This window comes from Amblyomma maculatum, chromosome 1, assembly GCF_055883805.1.
Source record: "Amblyomma maculatum isolate TAMU_Amacu chromosome 1, ASM5588380v1, whole genome shotgun sequence".
Lineage (NCBI taxonomy): Eukaryota > Metazoa > Arthropoda > Arachnida > Ixodida > Ixodidae > Amblyomma > Amblyomma maculatum.
Genome location: NC_139344.1, coordinates 61,971,071 through 61,990,273, shown reverse-complemented (window position 1 = coordinate 61,990,273; position 19,203 = coordinate 61,971,071). Strand labels below are relative to the sequence as shown.

At 41.4% G+C, this 19,203-nt stretch overlaps 2 non-coding genes across 2 annotated transcripts; one reads left to right on the top strand and one right to left on the bottom strand.

Moving 5' to 3' along the window:
• Positions 1–15,096: 15,096 nt before the first annotated feature.
• Positions 15,097–15,169, bottom strand: TRNAS-CGA (transfer RNA serine (anticodon CGA)). Its single transcript has one exon. It is a non-coding gene; the product is annotated as a tRNA-Ser (tRNA).
• Positions 15,170–16,472: 1,303 nt separating this feature from the next.
• Positions 16,473–16,545, top strand: TRNAS-CGA (transfer RNA serine (anticodon CGA)). The gene has a single exon. It is a non-coding gene; the product is annotated as a tRNA-Ser (tRNA).
• Positions 16,546–19,203: the final 2,658 nt, after the last annotated feature.

Below are 19,203 nucleotides of genomic sequence, written 5' to 3'. Positions count from 1 at the left end.
GCAGCCACGGCACTCCTTGCCTAGCTACTAATTATACATAGAAACCAGGTAGAACCCCACAATAAACAATAGTTGAACCATATGCCGTGGCCAGAGTGAATCACCGCATAACCATAAGCATAACCACAAGCACCACAACCAGCTACACCACCATCTGAACCTAGGCGTAGCCATAGCTATTGCTTTCGCAATTACCAGGCTTAACCATGCTAAGCCACTGCCAATTTTTTCTTGTTAGCAGTACTACAATAAGGCGAGTGTTTTGATCGTTTGGTTCAGTGTTGTGTTGTATTCCTGCTTCATCTCCTCCTGCTACGGTATACTTTTCTATTTCAGTGCCCGTTGAAATACTCTTTCTGTGCAGGCTTAATAAAAGGTGTCATAGTATCACGAACAGATTTGAAGCATTAGCAAACTTTGGGCAGATAAGTGAAAAAGCGTGTATTCTTTTTACCAAACGAACTATTGACCAGGTTTATGCTATTGTTTGGAAGCTTGCAGTAGTGCACAAACACATGTTATAGACTACTTATATTTGGTCACAGCTTGAGTACGTTTCACCAATATGGGATATATTTTAGGCCTCACTAACACAGAATCTGGAGGCCGCGCAAAACTGTTTCAGCTTGCTTCATCCTAAATAATTCCAATAGGACAATAAGCGTAGCACAAATGAAACTACTATTAAACCTACCCTTATTATTATATCGTCGAAACCTCTGCCGCATTTGTTTCTGGCACGAAATGTACTATCAAAAAAGTATTTTGCAGACTATTTATATCACGCCAGCGCCGTTTATTTTTCGCAGAGAGAACATAATCAGAAAGTTTGAATACCATACTTTAACACTCTAATGGGTTATAACCCATTGTTTTCCAAAACCAGCAAGGACTGGAACAAGTTATCGCCGTTATTAACAACTATACCTAATCCTGACATGTTTAGAAGCGCGCTTGAAAATACTTTTCTTTGACGTATTTCGAGTGCTTGCTTTTCTTCTTTTTTCTTTAACATTTTTTTTTGCGTTCTTATTATGTTTCCAAAAAGTTTGGTTTGGTTTATGGGGTTTACCGTTCCACAGCAACTGAGGCAATGGAGGGCTCCGGACATTTCGACCACCTACGGTTCTTTACCGTGCACTGGCATCGCACAGCACACGGGCGCCTTGCTTTTCGCCTCCATCGGAAATTGGCCGCTGATGCCTGGATTTGATCCCGCATCCCTGTGCACAGTAGTTGAACGCCCTAACCACTGCACCACCATGGCGGGGTAGCAAAAAGTATAAAAAAAACTGTTGAATTGGTCATTAATTACATATGTAAGCTTACCATCGTGCACTCTGTATTTTGATTTTCTGTGCTTAGCATCATCAGTAGTACCTTTTGTATTGTATTGTCCCCTCTTCTCTCTAATGTACCCCGTACCCGGAGGGTAAAATAATTCAAATGAAACATTCACGCCTAATCGTAATAAAAAGCGCAGGTATGATGCCTACCTGCCGGTCACTTCCTGTGCAATTGAATGTTCCATACATTAATTTATTTCGGCATATGCAGATAGGCAGCTGCCCAGGTGATGGTAATAGCTGTTATTCTCGCTCATCAGTGTTTTTTTTATTAAATATAAACCTCAATATGTGTGTCAAGTTACAGATGAGAGTATCTTCCGGGAGCCCCTGCCTATAAATTCAAGTCGCCATCTGCAGATCATCACAACAGCAGCAGCGACAGCAAAGTGTGCAGCATCTAAGTTGCCCCTTATTCTTGCGCAGGTTAGTCCTGTCACTACAGTGCTTATTTCTTTATTTTTGATCAATTCATTGTTCCGCTGTCGCTGCTGCTGCTCTGGTTATTCATTTGTATTGACCATGCACTGCTGTTCCTAACTAACGAAACAGATTGATCCTACAATTTCAGCGCTGTCTTTAATTTTGCTCTGCATATCGCAAGCGATATGCCAGTTAAAGAGGCCGACCCCCACAAGTTCAAAGAGGAAATAAGGCAAGAGCTGAAAATGTTTCGCGAGTCCATAGAAAGGGATTTGCGCAGTGAAATACGGGATTTGAAAACTGAACAGAGAAATTTGGTTCAGAGCCTTGAATTTGCTCACAGAACAATCGAGGAACTAAAGCAAAAACTGGAGGCAGAAATCTTGAAGAGAGAAGATCTGGCAACGCAAAATGAATCCCTCCGCGAAAATTGCTTTGCAGCAGAAACTAAAATTCAAGTACTTGAAGACCGAATGGTCTCTCTGGAACAGTATTCTCGGAAAGCAAACATCGAATTTCAGGGTGTTATTGAACAAGAAAATTAAAGCTTGCCAGATTTGCTTTCTAAGATCGGTTGTGCTGTGAACGAACCAATAACGGGAAGCGATATAGAAGTCTGCCATCGAGTGCCCACGCGAAAGACTGATAAGACAAAAAGCATTGTCGTACAGTTTAAAACACGCACGAAACGTGATGCTGTTTTAAGGAAAGCAAAGAAAGCGCGCCTGACAAATGATGACCTCGGCCTTGATGATAAAGCAATTGTTTTCGCAAATGAGCACCTCTGTCCAACACTCAAGAAATTGCTTGCCATGGCTGTAAAAAAGAAACACGAGCACAAATGGAAATCTGTCTGGGCATTCAACGGCAAAATCTATGCAAAGCAAGCAGATGGCAGTTCAGCCGTGTTGATAAACGCGAAAGTAGTCTAGAAGAAATATTTTCAAAACCGGAGTAAATCCGATTGTGCTGAAAACAACGAACATTGACAATCATATCATGGATTCTGCAATGAATTATCAAGAATTCACTTTTCCTAAAAATGTGAAGTTGCAGAAAACCCTTTTGAATCAGTTCTGCATATCAATGCACGGTCGGTGACTGGAAAAGAGGACATGCTTACTTCATGTCTCGATGACTTTAGTTTTAAATTCAGCATTGTGATGTTATCAGAAACATGGTACTATGATGGATGCCAAATGTTAAGATTAAAAGATTACAATAATTTCTTTTTGAATCGTACAGGCAGACGGGGCGGTGGTGTCGCGGTTTACGTTACAATGCGCAAGAACTGCGAAATTGTACCTGAATTTAGTAAAGTAACATCTGACTATGAGATAATAACCTTACAGAGCAAAAATGAAACCATATCAGTTTTATATCGTCCACCAGGAGGTATCATGCATTCTTTTATGCAGTTTTTTGGGCTCTTGCTAGAACATGTGTGCAGCAACAACTTCCGCCTCGACTGCAGTGGCGATTTTAACATAAATTTACTTGATGATACTGAAACTACTCGGGACTTTAACAGTGTGTTGCATTCTTCTGGTTTTCTGAACTTAATAACAACATCTACACGAATCACTGTCATTACTCAATCGTTGCTCGAGACTTCATTTTGACGAACAATAATACTGCTGTTTACAGCTCTGGTACTCTAACATCTGACATAAGCGACCACTGCCCTGTATTTATGACCTATCAGACTATTTTCAAAGGAACAAGGGAACACAAGGAGTCGCTAATAGTTCAGTCCATCACCGAGGATAGTCTGGAATCGTTCAAACAAGACATAATTGCTTGTGATTGGTCTACGGTCTTCAGCAAACTAGATGTAAATGAGGCATACGCGGAATTTATTAAACTCTTTGTGAATACATACGCAAAACATTTTCCGTTAGTATCAGTAAAACCATCAAATAAAACAAGAAAACCATGGGTTAACCGGCAGCATTTAAAATTAATCAGAAATAAAAACCGCCTATATAATTCATTTCTGCAGTCGCGCTGTGAAGCTGTGCTAAAGGAGTTTAAAAAAACAAGAAATCAAGTAAACGCGGAGCTAAAGTGGCAAAGAATGCATATTATGCTAACCTGTTTGCAAATATTAACAGACAACAGCCCGGTGCTGAATGGAAAATTATAAATACTGTCCTTGGACGTGGTGGCTCTCGTTCAATTCCAAGAACAATTACCGTAAATGGGCGTAATCTGAAAGATCGTGACTTGGCAAATCACTTCACCCACTACTTTGTAAACGCTGCACTACCAATTTGTACTTCATCAGATACAGTTTCCCTAGCTTATAACAGTGTTGAAAGCATATTTCTTGATCCTACTAATGAAAACGAGATATACAAAACATTCATGGCCCTAAATAACAGTAGGTCGTTAGATGCCGACGGTATCCAAATTAAACCCGTTAAATACGCATTAAAATTCTTAACATCTCCTTTAGCTCATATTTTCAATCTGGTACTTGAGTCTGGTATATTTCCCACTGCTATGACATGTGCAAGGGTGTCTGTATTATTTAAAGGAGGGGATCATAATCTTGTATCTAATTTCAGGCCAATTTCCATATTCCCAGTATTTTCTAAGGGATTAGAAAAGCAAATTTTTTTTCTTGTATCGCAAACTTTTTTGACAAGAAAAGAATTTTAACAGACTCACAGTATGGTTTTAGAATGGGTCGCTCTACGTAGGCTGCTTTGCTAAGCCTGAAGGAAATAGTTTTGGCAAATATTGATAATAATTTACTGACAGCAGGAATATTTATCGATTTCAGCAAAGCGTTTGACTCCATCGATCACAGTATTCTCATTAATAAACTTTCATCTTATGGAATTCGTGGGACAGCTTTGGCTCTACTGCAATCTTACCTGAAAAATAGGCACCAGTGCGTATGCATCAATAAAGAAAGGTCATCCCTCTTACAATAGTATGTGGCGTACCACAAGGAAGTGTTTTGAGCCCTCTTTTAATTAACACTTATATAAATGATATTGTCAACATTGATACCTCAGTTCGATTTGTGATCTATGCTGGTGATAGTACCCTACTTATTTCTGCGAATAATATCAGCCAACTAGTGTTAAAATCTAATGATGTCCTTAGTAAACTCTCAGCCTGAACCAAAGCAAATAAAATCACGGTAAACCCAAATAAATCCAAAGCCATTATATTTCGAGCTAATAATAAAGTAGTTCCTCCCCTAGATCAATTCATTTTTCAAGACCAGCACATAGTGATAGTTCACGAGCATAAGGTTCTAGGTGTATACTTTTCTTCGCATCTTAGATGGGACGCTCATAGAAACCATATTTCTAGAAAGCTCTCGACTGTTACTGGTGTAATTTCACGTTGTCGCACATTGCTCCCCATAAGTGCTAAACTACAAATTTACTATGCTCTGTTCCTTTCTCATGTTAACTACTGTACTCTAGTATGGGCAACAACAACTAAAACAAATATGAACAAGCTTCTTGTGTTGCAAAGAAAAATTATTCGTCTCATCGCAAACTTAGAACCAACATCAAATCTTCAACCCTTAACAACATCACTTAATATGATCCGTGTGGACAATATTTATGAATATAGTTTGTTACAATTAACATATTTCGGTTCGACAGGTATGGGTAATTTCTTGGTAAAACTTGCATCTCTTGAACACCGCACTGCAATAGTAAACACTAGATGCACTGACACGTGGTCTCTACCACATTTTAGAACAAAATACAAAGTACAATCCTTGGCTCATAATCTTCCCGTTTTTCTCAACAAACATAAAAACACAGTTGGGTTTAGTCCTAAGCAGTTAAGAACCTACTTCGTGCATATATAATCTATTCATGCATGTGTTCTGTAAATATCATACTCACCTTTACGAACTTTCTGCATTGAGCTTGTTCCATTGTTTTCATCATTGATCAACTTTTTTGTTTTGTTCTCATATCGTGCTGCAGTGACGTATGCATAGTATAACACTTTTGGATGTCATGGTCATATTGTTAACGAACTTTTGGAATCTGCTGTTTGCTCCTGCTCTGTTGTGTTCCGGTTTCCTGGGCCTCTGTCAAGGTGTTTGTACAGCTTTTAGCCCAGGCGACCATCCACTTGTTGGAAAATAAATATGATTTGATTTGATTTGATTAGCATGCCCATTTTGATCTTAATTAGTTTTCCGATACTCGAAAATTTTTCTTGGTGCTTTGAATGCATAGGTCGCCCTATATGAAGACTTCAACAGCAATCGCTTTAAAGCACATCAATCGTATTTTTTGTTTTGATGCATTTGTGTGCTCTTCAATAAATTCACAACGCTGAAGTTATGAGAAAGTAATTGCTCATTGACATACAGTCAAGCGCAACTTACGGCTACAGAAGAAAGCTTGATCAATTCGCTCTCGCCCTACCATATGTGATCTGCCGACCGTCCTGGTTCCCTCAGTTGGTAGAGCGATTGCCCCGGAAAGTCATTGGTCCCGGGTTCAATACCCGGACCCGGACAAATTTTTCTTTAACTACGAAATTTCTGAGAAAGCTGTGTAGCTTTCCTTTGGAGCCGTATGGCTACGCTTGGGTGGATGCCAATCAGTAATTACTCTCTTATTAGAAATCTACACCAACTTGGGAGATCCACCTAAATATTCGATCAATGCTGAATTGTTAAAGGAATACTGCATTACATTTTAGGCTGTCTACTTTTGATCTATTGCTCCTCGGAAGCTATGGCGTCACGTGTCTCCCTGTATTCGAACCCAGCCTGCCCGCCCGTCAGCCTGGTAAGGACCTCAGAGTGCTGTCGCCAGGGCCGATACGCACTCTGGCTGTCACTTTCTGTAGTCATTTTTTACCCGGAGCCTTTTGAGCTCGAATCCGACTCACACAGATGCTCAACCAGCAAAGTAGAGAGGAGTGCAAATGCACTTTTCACTCAAGGTTGCAACAGCCTTGGCAAAAACTGGGTCACAAAGAAGTGGGAGGCGAAGTTATTCGGTAAACAATATATGAAGGATACGCGCGAGAAGCAAAATCAAGAACTGTCCAAAAGGAAGTGCCATTAACGCGTGGGTACAACCGCAGCTCCAGTAAGGGTAACCTTGAGGTATATTCCCATGAAAAGAGCCTGCGAACTGCTGTTCTAAATGTAACAGACCATGTATTTAAGGGTTTGGGGTTGTCCGGCCTTTGAGCAAGTGTTTGCCCGACAAGACGCAAAACACTAAGGCATCATTGACAAAATTTAAGCTCGGTTCCTGCCTTAAATCATTTGTTGAGTCCGCCACCGTAAAAATTGCCGCTTAAGAAGCTGTGACTCACTAAAGTTATGAGAGGGAAGCATTTAATGCTGTTTTATAGACATTTAGACATAACGCCAGATGTATCGAAATGTCTCAGAACTGTCTTGATAGAGAGCATCCTTTCATTCTCCAGTTGCCTATTGAAGCATTGCTTTAAAAGTGCAAAAATAAAATTGCAAATTTCTCAAAATGACGTTAAAAACATTTTCAACCTTACTGTACTTTTCTTATAATCTGCTCATCCATGTAGGCTAAAATTTACCCATATATTTTGGCCGTCTGTTGCCAGCAGTCTGAATAAATTAATGCATCTGAAGTTCCTCAGTACGGTTGACAACAAGAGAGCAATATGTTTTTCCCGCTTGTTGGGAAGAGACCAAGTGTTCGTAGGTTCAGTTTATAAAGTGTAAAGTTCGCATACAAAGTTTAATGTGCACACTAATTTTTGTTACTGAGAAAAGGTACATTTACCGTTATAACCCCCTAACGTTTTACGTTTGAGACGAAAGAAGACGCAAAGCCACAGTAAACATTTTTCGTGGGTTTCAAGTCCAGAAGGATGAGTAATTAACATAAAAAAATTCAATGAGAAAATATGCAGTAGCTATTGATGCATAAAGCTGCAGCCAACAGTACCCGTTGTTGCAAAGTAAGGGCTGCGGACTAACGAAATAAAACGACTCAATGAGAAGAAACAGTTAAAATGGGTCTTTTATTAGATTAGCCACCCAAAATGAATTAAAGGGGTCCCATACCCTTATAATGTGGATGGCTCCCTGAGCAGCTGTTCTCTTCTACTGCCGAAAGAAGACTTCCGTTGTCTGTTGCCGGTATCATTTCGAATACAGTGGTCACGTGACCCAGCCGCAGGTTACAGGAAAAGAGCGGCATTGGTGACCGAACTGGGACCACTCCAAGTTCCATAAAAACAGCGCGACAGACGGGACGTGGAAGAAAGGACGACAACACAGAGCTCTGTCGCGCTGTTGTTATGGGTCACCGTGCACACCAACTCGCCCAACAACTGGTATTGTCGAACTCCAAGTTTCGTAGCCGGGAGAGGGGTAGGCGTCATTCGCGCTTCGCGACCCTCACAAACCCGTCAAATTCTCATAACAAGGTTCACCTTCTGGTAACGAAAACACCATTGCCTCGACGAGGAGGGCACCCCGGACCACAGCGGGCAGGCCGGGGCGCTCGTGGCACTAACACTTGCAGGAGAAGGCCACCAGTCCCGGAACACAACACCGTTGCATCCCCTTAAATCGCTAAATGAAAGATTAGCAATGCGTCATTTCAACTGCGAATGCATTGATGAGAAATGGGATAATGTGGGTGAGTGCCCATAAATAAGAGAAAGCTGACATAACAGGCTGCTGAAAGGGCGGCCAGACATGTTTTCTGGGTATTCTGTCTATCTGTGTACTTGCGATGCTATCGTTGCAACGCAGTCAAGCAGCCACGTTCGGCCGTCGCCGAAGAAACTACCAGCACAGTTAAATATGTATAGTACTTGGCCAATATACGAATTTAAAGAACCTACTTCGTGAAATTATGAGCCAGTGTTTGTTGCAAAAATGTTGCTTGTTTAAAGGCAGCTTTGCACAGTTGTGTGTGATTTTTATTTATGGCAGATAACGACGCACCATATGATGAAAAGAATTTTTGGGTACACATTTCAACAAAACTAGGTATTGAGAAAGCATATAATCCTCGCATGAGAAAAACCGGTCCACTGTTCTGTGCTAACAGCAAGGATGACATTCGATTGCTATAGTTTGCTTTTTTACGGACCACTATCTTGAGCCAATAATGGGACATACGGACGGGGTGGCAATGTGTGCCTATAACAGAGGCCTACAAGGACACCATACTTCTAGCTCTTTGGACGCTACACTTTTCGCGATGTTTTCTTGCACTTCTCTTTCTGACGATATTTTAATTCGTCGACCTGACGATGTTGACATAAATCAGTATAATAAAGACATTCAGGAAGTTCTTTACAATGACATCGTCTGTACTCTTTGCAGGTTTGTGTTTTGTAAATTTTAGCGTCCCTGTTATACTTTTCGTCCATTGATGTTTCTTTAGCTTATAGCTCAAATAACAATGATTTCCTTACTTAATGTTGTAGTTTTGAAGATGCAACAAGCTAATAGAAGTCATAGGCGTTGCTGATCTAAGCACGCTTTTCAACTTAGTTCTGTGTTTGGCGCCTAGCTGTATTTCAGCATAAAGTGGATATTTATTTTTTTTTTATTTTAAACCCATCCCTCTTCTGTGCTTCCTCATTATTTGTGTGGTCGCATGATTACTGGATGAATTTTGAGTACTCGTTGTATGAAAACCAGTTTGTGTGAGAGATAGTAACCTTCAAGAGTGCCGGTTACATATGAGCTGCGTATTTGGCTGTCAATTAGGGTTGTAGGAGGCGAGGGGTCAGAGATAGGCTGATGCGCCTGATCCCGTGTAGGATGTTGAAATCGGCTGCGTGTTTCCGCCCTTTTTCGTCACAGAAAGCAGCGACGTTTTTGCCATCGAATTTAGGAATATATATAATACAAAACAATTGGCCAGGGGTAGTTGTATAGAGTGGTGGCCATGCTAGATCCTCCTTTTTATTTGAATACTGTGAAAACGATAGTGTATACTCGCAACTAGGCACTTGATGTAAAAATAGACCAATGTATTTCTTGATTGCTATTTTCATATTGGAAATCTGCGCTGTTGAGTCCTTTCAGGTGGGCTGGTTGGGCGCCTGTGACCCTTAGCCTCGGTGAGGTTTAATTTCTTCCCATGAGCAACTGCGCGTCGATGGATCACAATTTTCACGTCCAACTTTAATAAAGGCTGACCGGCCATAATGAAGTGAAATGAAAATTATTTCCACCTGTGCACCTCTAGAAGAAAGTGGCTATTAATTACGTCTTGCCAGTCATTGTCAAGGCACAACCATGGATGGTAACTAAAAATCTTGAAAGTAAACTGCGAACACCGAGAGCTGTGGGAAGAAAAATTGTAAGCGTAATACTAAGAGACATGAATACAACAGCGCAGGTTAAAGAACGAGTACAGGCTGGTTATTCGTTTGCTGAATGAAGAAAGAGTAAATTGACATTGGTAGGGCTCACAACGCGTTGAATAGAGAGCGCTGCTTATGAGGCACTGCTGATGAATAGAGGTCGCTGCACGATGTACTGAGCCACAATGGAGAGGATAATCGCGCAGTTAAAATTTCCAGCACTGGTATAGCTGCTATACAAGCGACCAGCTACAAATCCCTAAATGTGACCAGGTGCTTAACTGTAATAATTAAGAAGTTTCCTATGAAACGTTTGTTAGCAAACTGTTCACTTGGTTAACTCGTTTTCTGATGTGTGGCAATGCTTGTATTACTCAGCTGCAAAAGCGACCTTTATACTTCCAAAAAATGTTTTAAAAAATTAACCAGTGGGTTTCGCTCAAACACCAAGTATATAGAAGTCAGACATCTAAATTTCTGGTGTAAACTTTCTTCCTTTTGGCAGGTAATCACTGATTATTCTCAAAAAAAGCCGAAGCTTATACATTGTCCCATTAATGACTCAGTCGCAAGAAGAGTAAAGAAGCACAATTAAAAGTGTTTAAGTTTTGAAGCCGCAGCGTACAGCCTAACACGTTGCTTAAGTAAAGCAATTCTGGCCACACGACAAAGCCCCACAGACGTCGAAAGTGGAGAAAACAGTTCTGGCCTTGCTTTTAAGTAAGGGTTTGGCTGCTCGGTTTCTATTTTTTATGTGTATGCATTTTTGTTTATTTCAAAACCTTTCTTTTTTTTTGGTGATTATCATTTCATATATATATAGATCATCGGTGTTTATCGGTGCTCCAGTAAGTGGCAGTCGTAAGCTCCCAAAAGTAATTTAGTGTTTACCTTGGCAGCCCTCATAGCGTGAGTGATCGATTTATCAGTTATTATATTGCATACGTGTTCGTACCTAAAGCTTTGCTTGTGAAAAAAACAAAAGTTTTCAGCAGCTAAAAAGCGAGCGAACGTTGAATGATGGAACCATCCGATAAAAGCGAAAATGGGGCTCGGCCCTTGATAAGGTTGGGTCTTCGTGATATCGCTGAGAGTTTGCGCTGGGTGGAGTGAAGATGTAGTGCATCACGTTATCGTTGTGTCGATGGAGGCAATGAATTTTGTACAAAACCGTCAGTGAAGCCAGAACCAACGGCTCCTCTATATTTACAGAGGAGCAGTTGCCAGAACATTTACCATTTCTGTGACGCTTACTCATAATTTCGCGTCAGTGCTCTTACATTAAGCGCCCAAATCTTCTTAAGATTTGATTTGATAAACTTGTTTTTAAGGACAACTGAAGTCGTTTTGGAGTACCATCGAGTTCCCACGCCGGCGTCCGGATTTTCGTGTAATGGGGCTAGTAAAGATTTCGCTTTAATAAGCCATCAATTACTCCACTCGCGCGGATTCCCCCTCGCGCATCCCTATATACGGCTGCAGAGGAAAGCTTACAGCTTGTAGAAAAACACAGAAGTTAAAGAAAGTTTGTTAGCTTAGTTGGTGAAGCGAGCGTCTATGGTCAGCGATGGTGCCGGGTTCGTCACGCGTTTTGATGGCGGATGCACTCCGTGTACGCCTAGTAAAATGAGTAGTGTGACTGACATAACAGTTGTTTCTCTTGAGTGCCGGATGTTCTGTAATACCTGTTCACAGTTTCTTTCTTTTCTATTTAGTCCTGAGTACTCGCACTTTTAACTGCAGCACTTCACACTGCGATAAAGTGAAGCAAAATGGAAAGTGTCGCCCATGGCATTATTCTTACTAATTTTCATTTAGTGATTTCTTTCAGTTCTTTTTTCTTTAGAGAAAATAGCTTGCAACGCTCGCCGACACCATAGTTTCGATTCCACTCTTGAGTATAAAGGGAGCCAAATTCAAACTGGATGTACAGCAAAGCAGCGCATAGTCGCGCGTCCACCTTATCACTGAGCCTAAAATTACACCTGTTTCGACATCTCCAGCATGAAATGAGCCTTTATGGAGTAGAATAATTAGTTTTTTGACGTTATCACATCACTGTGTGTGATGCTATGTGCAGTAAACCACTTTTGATTTTCATCGCTGAGCCCTATAAGGCACCATATTCTACCGCTCAGGTTATATGCAGTTAGTGCAGTTCTTGTGTGAAATATGTATAACAACTGTGCTTTTTAAGCATTTCTAATAAGGGCATGTTTGAGTCAAAGGACGGATTGTAGCCCCGTTTCGGCCGTTTGAGAGAGAGAGAGAGAAAATAAAATAGAAAAACAGGGAGGTTAACCTTTTCGTTTGAGTTAGAAATAAAGTCCGGTCATAGCACAGTGCGCCCATTTGCCCTTCTTGTGTGTATGAATGTAGCTTGCAGACTGCCTCCGAGAACTGTATCGCGCCAACGGAGTTTGAGAAAAGTACATTCTCGATATGGACATATTTTTAGGCACTGTCTTGGATTTGTTTGTGTAAAACTGGGCATTTTGCTGGACTAGCGCAGACTGTTATCTGATCGTTTTTCGGCTCTGCAGTTTTTTCTTGCATCATGCAGGCGGAGAGGATGGCTGCACTATGCCCACAGTGGAGCTGTATTTTGACGCTAGCTCTTGGCTTGGGCCAAAGGGAATAAAAAAAACTGCTCGCTATGAGTGCTTTATCAAGAAAAAAGTGCTATCTTCCTTGCAAGACGCACTGGCTCTTTGGTGAATCCTACATGTGTAAATAGTGCTCAGTTACCAAACAGATTGGGGTTGGAATTCGGCCCAGATGTTTCGGATCTAATAGAAATCGGCTAAAGGGTGCCGCATTGGGTGCACTCCGAAGTGTGTACTGGCCCGCATGAAGGAGTGCAAGGAAGACTGACACGACGTGCGGACTTGGAGCTGCCTCCAGGAAACATGTTCTAGCTCAGTGAGGAATTTGTGTTGCGAGGACTACCGTAGGGTCCTCCCTGAATTGGAGGGTGATTTTGTTGTATGTTAACAGGTAGTCAAGGAAGCAGCCTGAATACATAACTTGCCCTCCGCGGTTCAGGGCCGCTCAAGCTGAGTGGACACCTGGCTTCACTGTTGCGATTGCTCAGGCGGGCCAGTACTCAGACTAGTTTAATTGATCCGGGCCTGGATTCCAATTTTTAAGAAAACACCAAGCGAAGGAAGGTGTGCATGGGAGACAGTGAAGGAGTGGCTCGGACCATGTCTTCTTACCAGTTTCTAGCATGCGTGTTCTCTTTAGCAGGGTCATTTTTCATAACGGACTACTCCATCAAGCCTAAAAACGTGATTTACTGGAAGGAGGCGTAGGCATCTATTTTTCAAATATCCTCTTAGGCACTTCTTTATTGAAAGTATACAGCTGTTCGGATTCCCGAAACTCGGGCGTTCAACTTATATGACCCACCGACAAGGCAGTTTTCTTGTGCCCATTTATAAATAATTTGTATGTTGAAATGAATTCAGGACGACGGAACTCCGCTGCAGTTGAATTCAGGGCCCATCATCCTGCAGGGCAAAGAGAGGCCATGGTTAAATGCTCCAAACTTTATAAACAGGTGAAATTTATGGTCTACCTGAACATAGCAATTTTTTTGTCAGCCTTCTCATTAGATCAGAACATAGCGCAATAGAATGCGTAATAGAACATAATAGAACACGCGTAATCGACCGAATGAACATGATTAAGCGTGCAGTAAATTATAAGTCAAAGTTTTTCTTATTCTGTTTTGTGTTATTGTTATAAATAAATGGCGATTGATATCTGAAAGCTGCTCGTCAGACCTAGCTAAATGTTCGAATCTTAGCCTTTTGCTGATACTCATTTCAAGTATGCATCTTTTTCCGTTTTGTTTTGCGTGTATGTTTGCTATTCGCATGAATGTAGAGGAAAAGGCTTCAAAACACTATTGTTGGTGGCTACAAATGTGCATTATTCGACAGAGAATAGCATCGCACATCTGTTTGCGTTGCATTGTTTTGAGTTCTAGTTTGTTCATGCAGGATAAAAGTAAGTAGTGTGGCAAGCCACCATTGATTGTAGTGCTTACAGCTACTTTTGTTTTTGTTTTTTGCGAATAGTAATGAATGTAATATACATTGTGTGTCAGCTGATATACATCAAACTTTAAAGAAATGCAATGTGCGCACCAGTAATTTGACTAGTGCGAGGTAAACAGTGGTCTGCAACACATGCATAATATTCTCGAAGCATACTTCACTTGCAATAGCAAAGCTAAATTGGTGAGCGTTTTCCATATTTAACTTAGGTGCAAATATTCTGAGAAGACCTCTAAAATCACATTGATAAATTGCCACTTATATCAAGTTATTTATTTCCAAAACAAACGCTGTACGTTATTTCTATGCCCGCTCATTTAAAAAAATATATATATACGATTTGAGTAGCCGCAAAGGAACAGTATGCAGGAGTACCACCACGCTATAACACCACTGCTTCATGCCAGAGTATGGATAATTTGTTGCAGTAGAACAAGGTCGCGCGCGGTAAGATTATAATTGCAGCGAATTAAGTGCCCCGTTCGTCGCAAAACCAGAGCTGTGACAAGTGGCCGGTTCCTTCATAATAATTTTTGTGCGGCCGAGCTACTTCTATCGGGATGCGTTTCAAAGATAATGGGAGCGAATGTTTATGTTAAAGCTTTTATATCTCGCGTAATTTATTTGAAGCTAAAAATAAACAACGTATAAAATTATTTAGCGTTAGCAACTAAATTGCGTATTTATGTTCGATATATATATATATATATATATATATATATATATATATATAAGCAGATCAATTAAGGGGAAATGAGGGTGCTCGTTATAATACATGAAGGAAAGAAGCCAACAGTCGGCGAGGCCAAGGAAAGCGTTGGGGATGGTACTTTATGTCTTTTTTTTTGTTTAATATTTACTTGGATAATCCCAGAAATTATTAATGTAATCTGTTTAGGGGAAAGATTATTAAACACAAAGTAGAAGAAAAAACAACGTGCCGATGGTGGGAAACGAACCCACGACCTCCGAATATCGCGTCCGGTGCTCTACCAACTGAGCTACATCGGCCGCTGTCCCCCCTGCTACTTGCTTGGGTATTTATGTTGTCTGTATACGAACCTTGAGAGTGTTCACCAGCGCCACCCTCAGCCAAAGCGGCGGACGTGGAACGTCCTTTGTCTTGAAGCCATAGGTAGCGTAAGAGGGTTCTAGCACAGCTTTCGCCCTCGCTCTTGATCATGTTCTACGTGACGCTGGCGGTAACAAAGGACGTTCCACGTCCGCCGCTTTGGCTGAGGGTGGCGCTGCTGAACACTCTCAAGGTTCGTATACAGACAACATAAATACCCAAGCAAGTAGCAGGGGGGACAGCGGCCGATGTAGCTCAGTTGGTAGAGCACCGAACGCGATATTCGGAGGTCGTGGGTTCGGTTCCCACCATCGGCACGTTGTTTTTTCTTCTACTTTGTGTTTAATAATCTTTCCCCTAAACAGATTACATTACTAATTTCTGGGATTATCCAAGTAAACATTAAAAAAAAAGACATAAAGTACCATCCCCAACGCTTTCCTTGGCCTCGCCGACTGTTGGCTTCTTTCCTTCATGTATTATAACGAGCACCCTCATTTCCCCTTAATTGATCTGCTTGTAGCTTACGGGGGTCTCGGTTCTGGCAGTCTTGAAGCCATAGGTAGCGTAAGAGGGTTCTAGCACAGCTTTCGCCCTCGCTCTTGATCGCGTTCTACGTGACGCTGGCGGTAACAAAGGACGTTCCACATCCGCCGCTTTGGCTGAGGGTGGCGCTGGTGAACACTCTCAAGGTTCGTATACAGATAACATAAATACCCAAGCAAGTAGCAGGGGGGACAGCGGCCGATGTAGCTCAGTTGGTAGAGCACCGGCCGCGATATTCGGAGGTCGTGGGTTCGGTTCCCACCATCGGCACGTTGTTTTTCTTCTACTTTGTGTTTAATAATCTTTCCCCTAAACAGATTACATTACTAATTTCTGGGATTATCCAAGTAAACATTAAAAAAAAAAGACATAAAGTACCATCCCCAACGCTTTCCTTGGCCTCGCCGACTGTTGGCTTCTTTCCTTCATGTATTATAACGAGCACCCTCATTTCGCCTTAATTGATCTGCTTGTAGCTTACGGGGGTCTCGGTTCTGGCAGTCTTGAAGCCATAGGTAGCGTAAGAGGGTTCTAGCACAGCTTTCGCCCTCGCTCTTGATCACGTTCTACCTGACGCTGGCGGTAACAAAGGACGTTCCACGTCCGCGGCTTTGGCTGAGGGTGGCGCTGGTGAACACTCTCAAGGTTCGTATACAGACAACATAAATACCCAAGCAAGTAGCAGGGGGGACAGCGGCCGATGTAGCTCAGTTGGTAGAGCACCGGACGCGATATTCGGAGGTCGTGGGTTCGGTTCCCACCATCGGCACGTTGTTCTTTCTTCTACTTTGTGTTTAATAATCTTTCCCCTAAACAGATTACATTACTAATTTCTGGGATTATCCAAGTAAACATTAAACAAAAAAAAAAGACATAAAGTACCATCCCCAACGCTTTCCTTAGCCTCGCCGACTGTTGGCTTCTTTCCTTCATATATATATATATATATATATATATATATTTTTTTTTCTTTTTTAAAGGAGCTGACAGTGTACGAGTCCAAGGCAAACGTTGGGGATTTTTTTCCCTGTTTTGTTGTTGGTATTTAACAAAAATTAGACTTATGGTGATTATCGGGATCAAGAATATTAAATGCAAAGCGGCCGGAAAACCAACGCGCGTTGTTTTTCCTTCCGCTTTGCATTTAATATACTTTATTGTGATAATCAACATAAGACTAATTCTTGCCAAATACGTTTGCCTTGGACACGTACACCTTCAACACCTTTAAAACTCCATAATAACGGGCCCCTCATTTCCCGATGAATTGCGTATATATATATATATATATATATATATATATATATATATATATATATATATATATATATATATATATATATATTCGCTAAACTGCTCTCAAATCGTCTGCAGCTTTAAATGTCTGCTTTAAGTGGAACTCCTCAAGTATGTGGCCTGAGGGACCGGTCAATGCAGTCCAATCTACATGGGACCTTCACAGTTTGAAGTACCGCCGTGACGCTGAGTAGCAATTAGCAATGTTGCAAATTGACCTTGCGAAGGAATTTGAATACTATTCGTTCTATTTTTTTTCTATTTTCACCCTTGTCAATTTTGCTTCAAGTCTATCAACTGGGACATGTCCTTGTCGCAAAAACTGTTCCACACGCTTGATTGTAAATGGCTATCCCGCACAACCAGTCCCCGTTCAGTCGCTGTGAAACAAGATTGCCCATCGTCCATACTTCTTTTTGCTGTCTGCATGGAATCACTATGCATAAGTATTTAAAGAACAGAGCAATCACTGCTTTTCGAATTATGGGTAAAGAACTGAGGGTGTTAGCTCATGCTGATGACCTCGCGTTATTCTACGCTGACAAGCCAAGCATCGATGAAGTTATTCATTTAACGGAAAACTTTGGTTCGGTATCAGGGGCTCGGATTAATCGGTTTTGGAGCTGTGATCGCTGCTTTAGTATGTGGCGATCGACACCTGCTGAGTGTGTTGTGAAATTGACTTGTAGTCCAGCCTTGGAGTCCCTTTGAGTGAATATAAGCATAGCGCAAATTGGTGGAAAGACTGCGTGCAAACATTTCAGCGCTACTTCAGGCTTTTATCCCCCGCAGTCTTTCTACTTTTGTAAAGGCTGCCACCTGCGAACTCTTTCTCGCCACTAAAATGAAATATATACTCTGAATTATTCACTGCACAAGGCATATATCCAGCGCATTCACACAGGTTTCGCCACTTTTGGGCGGAATTCGTCTTTTGACCCGCCGGGCTGATAACCTTTTCCGGCCTCTAAGCGCTGACGGTGTTGACCTAGTCCGTTAGTATTGCCAGCAGATAGTTTCACAATTCATGCTTTTTCATACACCTTCGTACTCTATAATACAAGCATTCATGTTTCATTGTCGCGGAAACGAGTGTACAAGAAGTTCATTTGTATTATTTTCTCTCCGCTGATGTACTGTCCTGTGTAATTTGGTTTAACGCAGCATGCCGTACCTCTTAGTAAAGATAAGATGCTTCTATCGCCTTGTAAAAATGCTTTTTTTTTGTATAAATTGCACTCCGAGATATTGCGTGGTAAAATGTTGTTGGATACAAGCAAAGGAATTTTTATGTCTAGAGTAAATTCCCGCTGTTGCAGCGTCGCGGAAACAACTGAGTATTGCTTCACTTACTGCAATAATGCAGTGCTCATAAACCATCTTTGGGTGCTAAAATATAGCTTGAATTTGACACCGCATTTGATACGATGTCTAGCCAAACTGTCATGTTTTAATCAGCCGTTAGGCATGTTCTTTTTAAGTGGCCTCCATAGCTTCTGAAGAACAAGCATGAAGGGCCACCATTGCGAATCTGTGCTTCCTATAAAAGACAACATAATAAGGATGATTGTTTCTCTAAGGAAGCGTATGCAGAGACTCAGTTCTAACCAGAGTATCACTCCCTCGTAGTGATGTGTTCTGCACTATCGATTTTATAGAGAATTTGCTTAGTCGTGACGTATTCTTCATCGGGTTAACTTGATATTAGTGCCATAATAGTTTGCACACAATTTCATGCATATAGAACATTGCTTCACTGTAATAAATACCATGCTCGACAAAGAACCAATGATGGCCTAATTGCATAATGCAATAGCCAGGGAAGCTTGACACGCGTAGCCGTGGGTTCGAATGGTTTTCGCCTCCGTATGTTATTTTCTTCGCGTTTTTTTAAATGATTTGTTATATTCTTTTTTATTTAACGGGAGGCAGGGGGATCCATCATTGTTTCCTTACTTGTTCCGCCATCAAACAAGACTACACCTGAACAAAGCGTACAACACGATATTGTCGAAATTGGGTCTTAGTAAAAAATTCGCATTAGCTGATATACCTGGCAGCATCGGCCGATGCGTGAACCATGCGCAATAATGAGCAAGGCGTGAAACCAGCTCCAGTTCCCAGTTGGGGA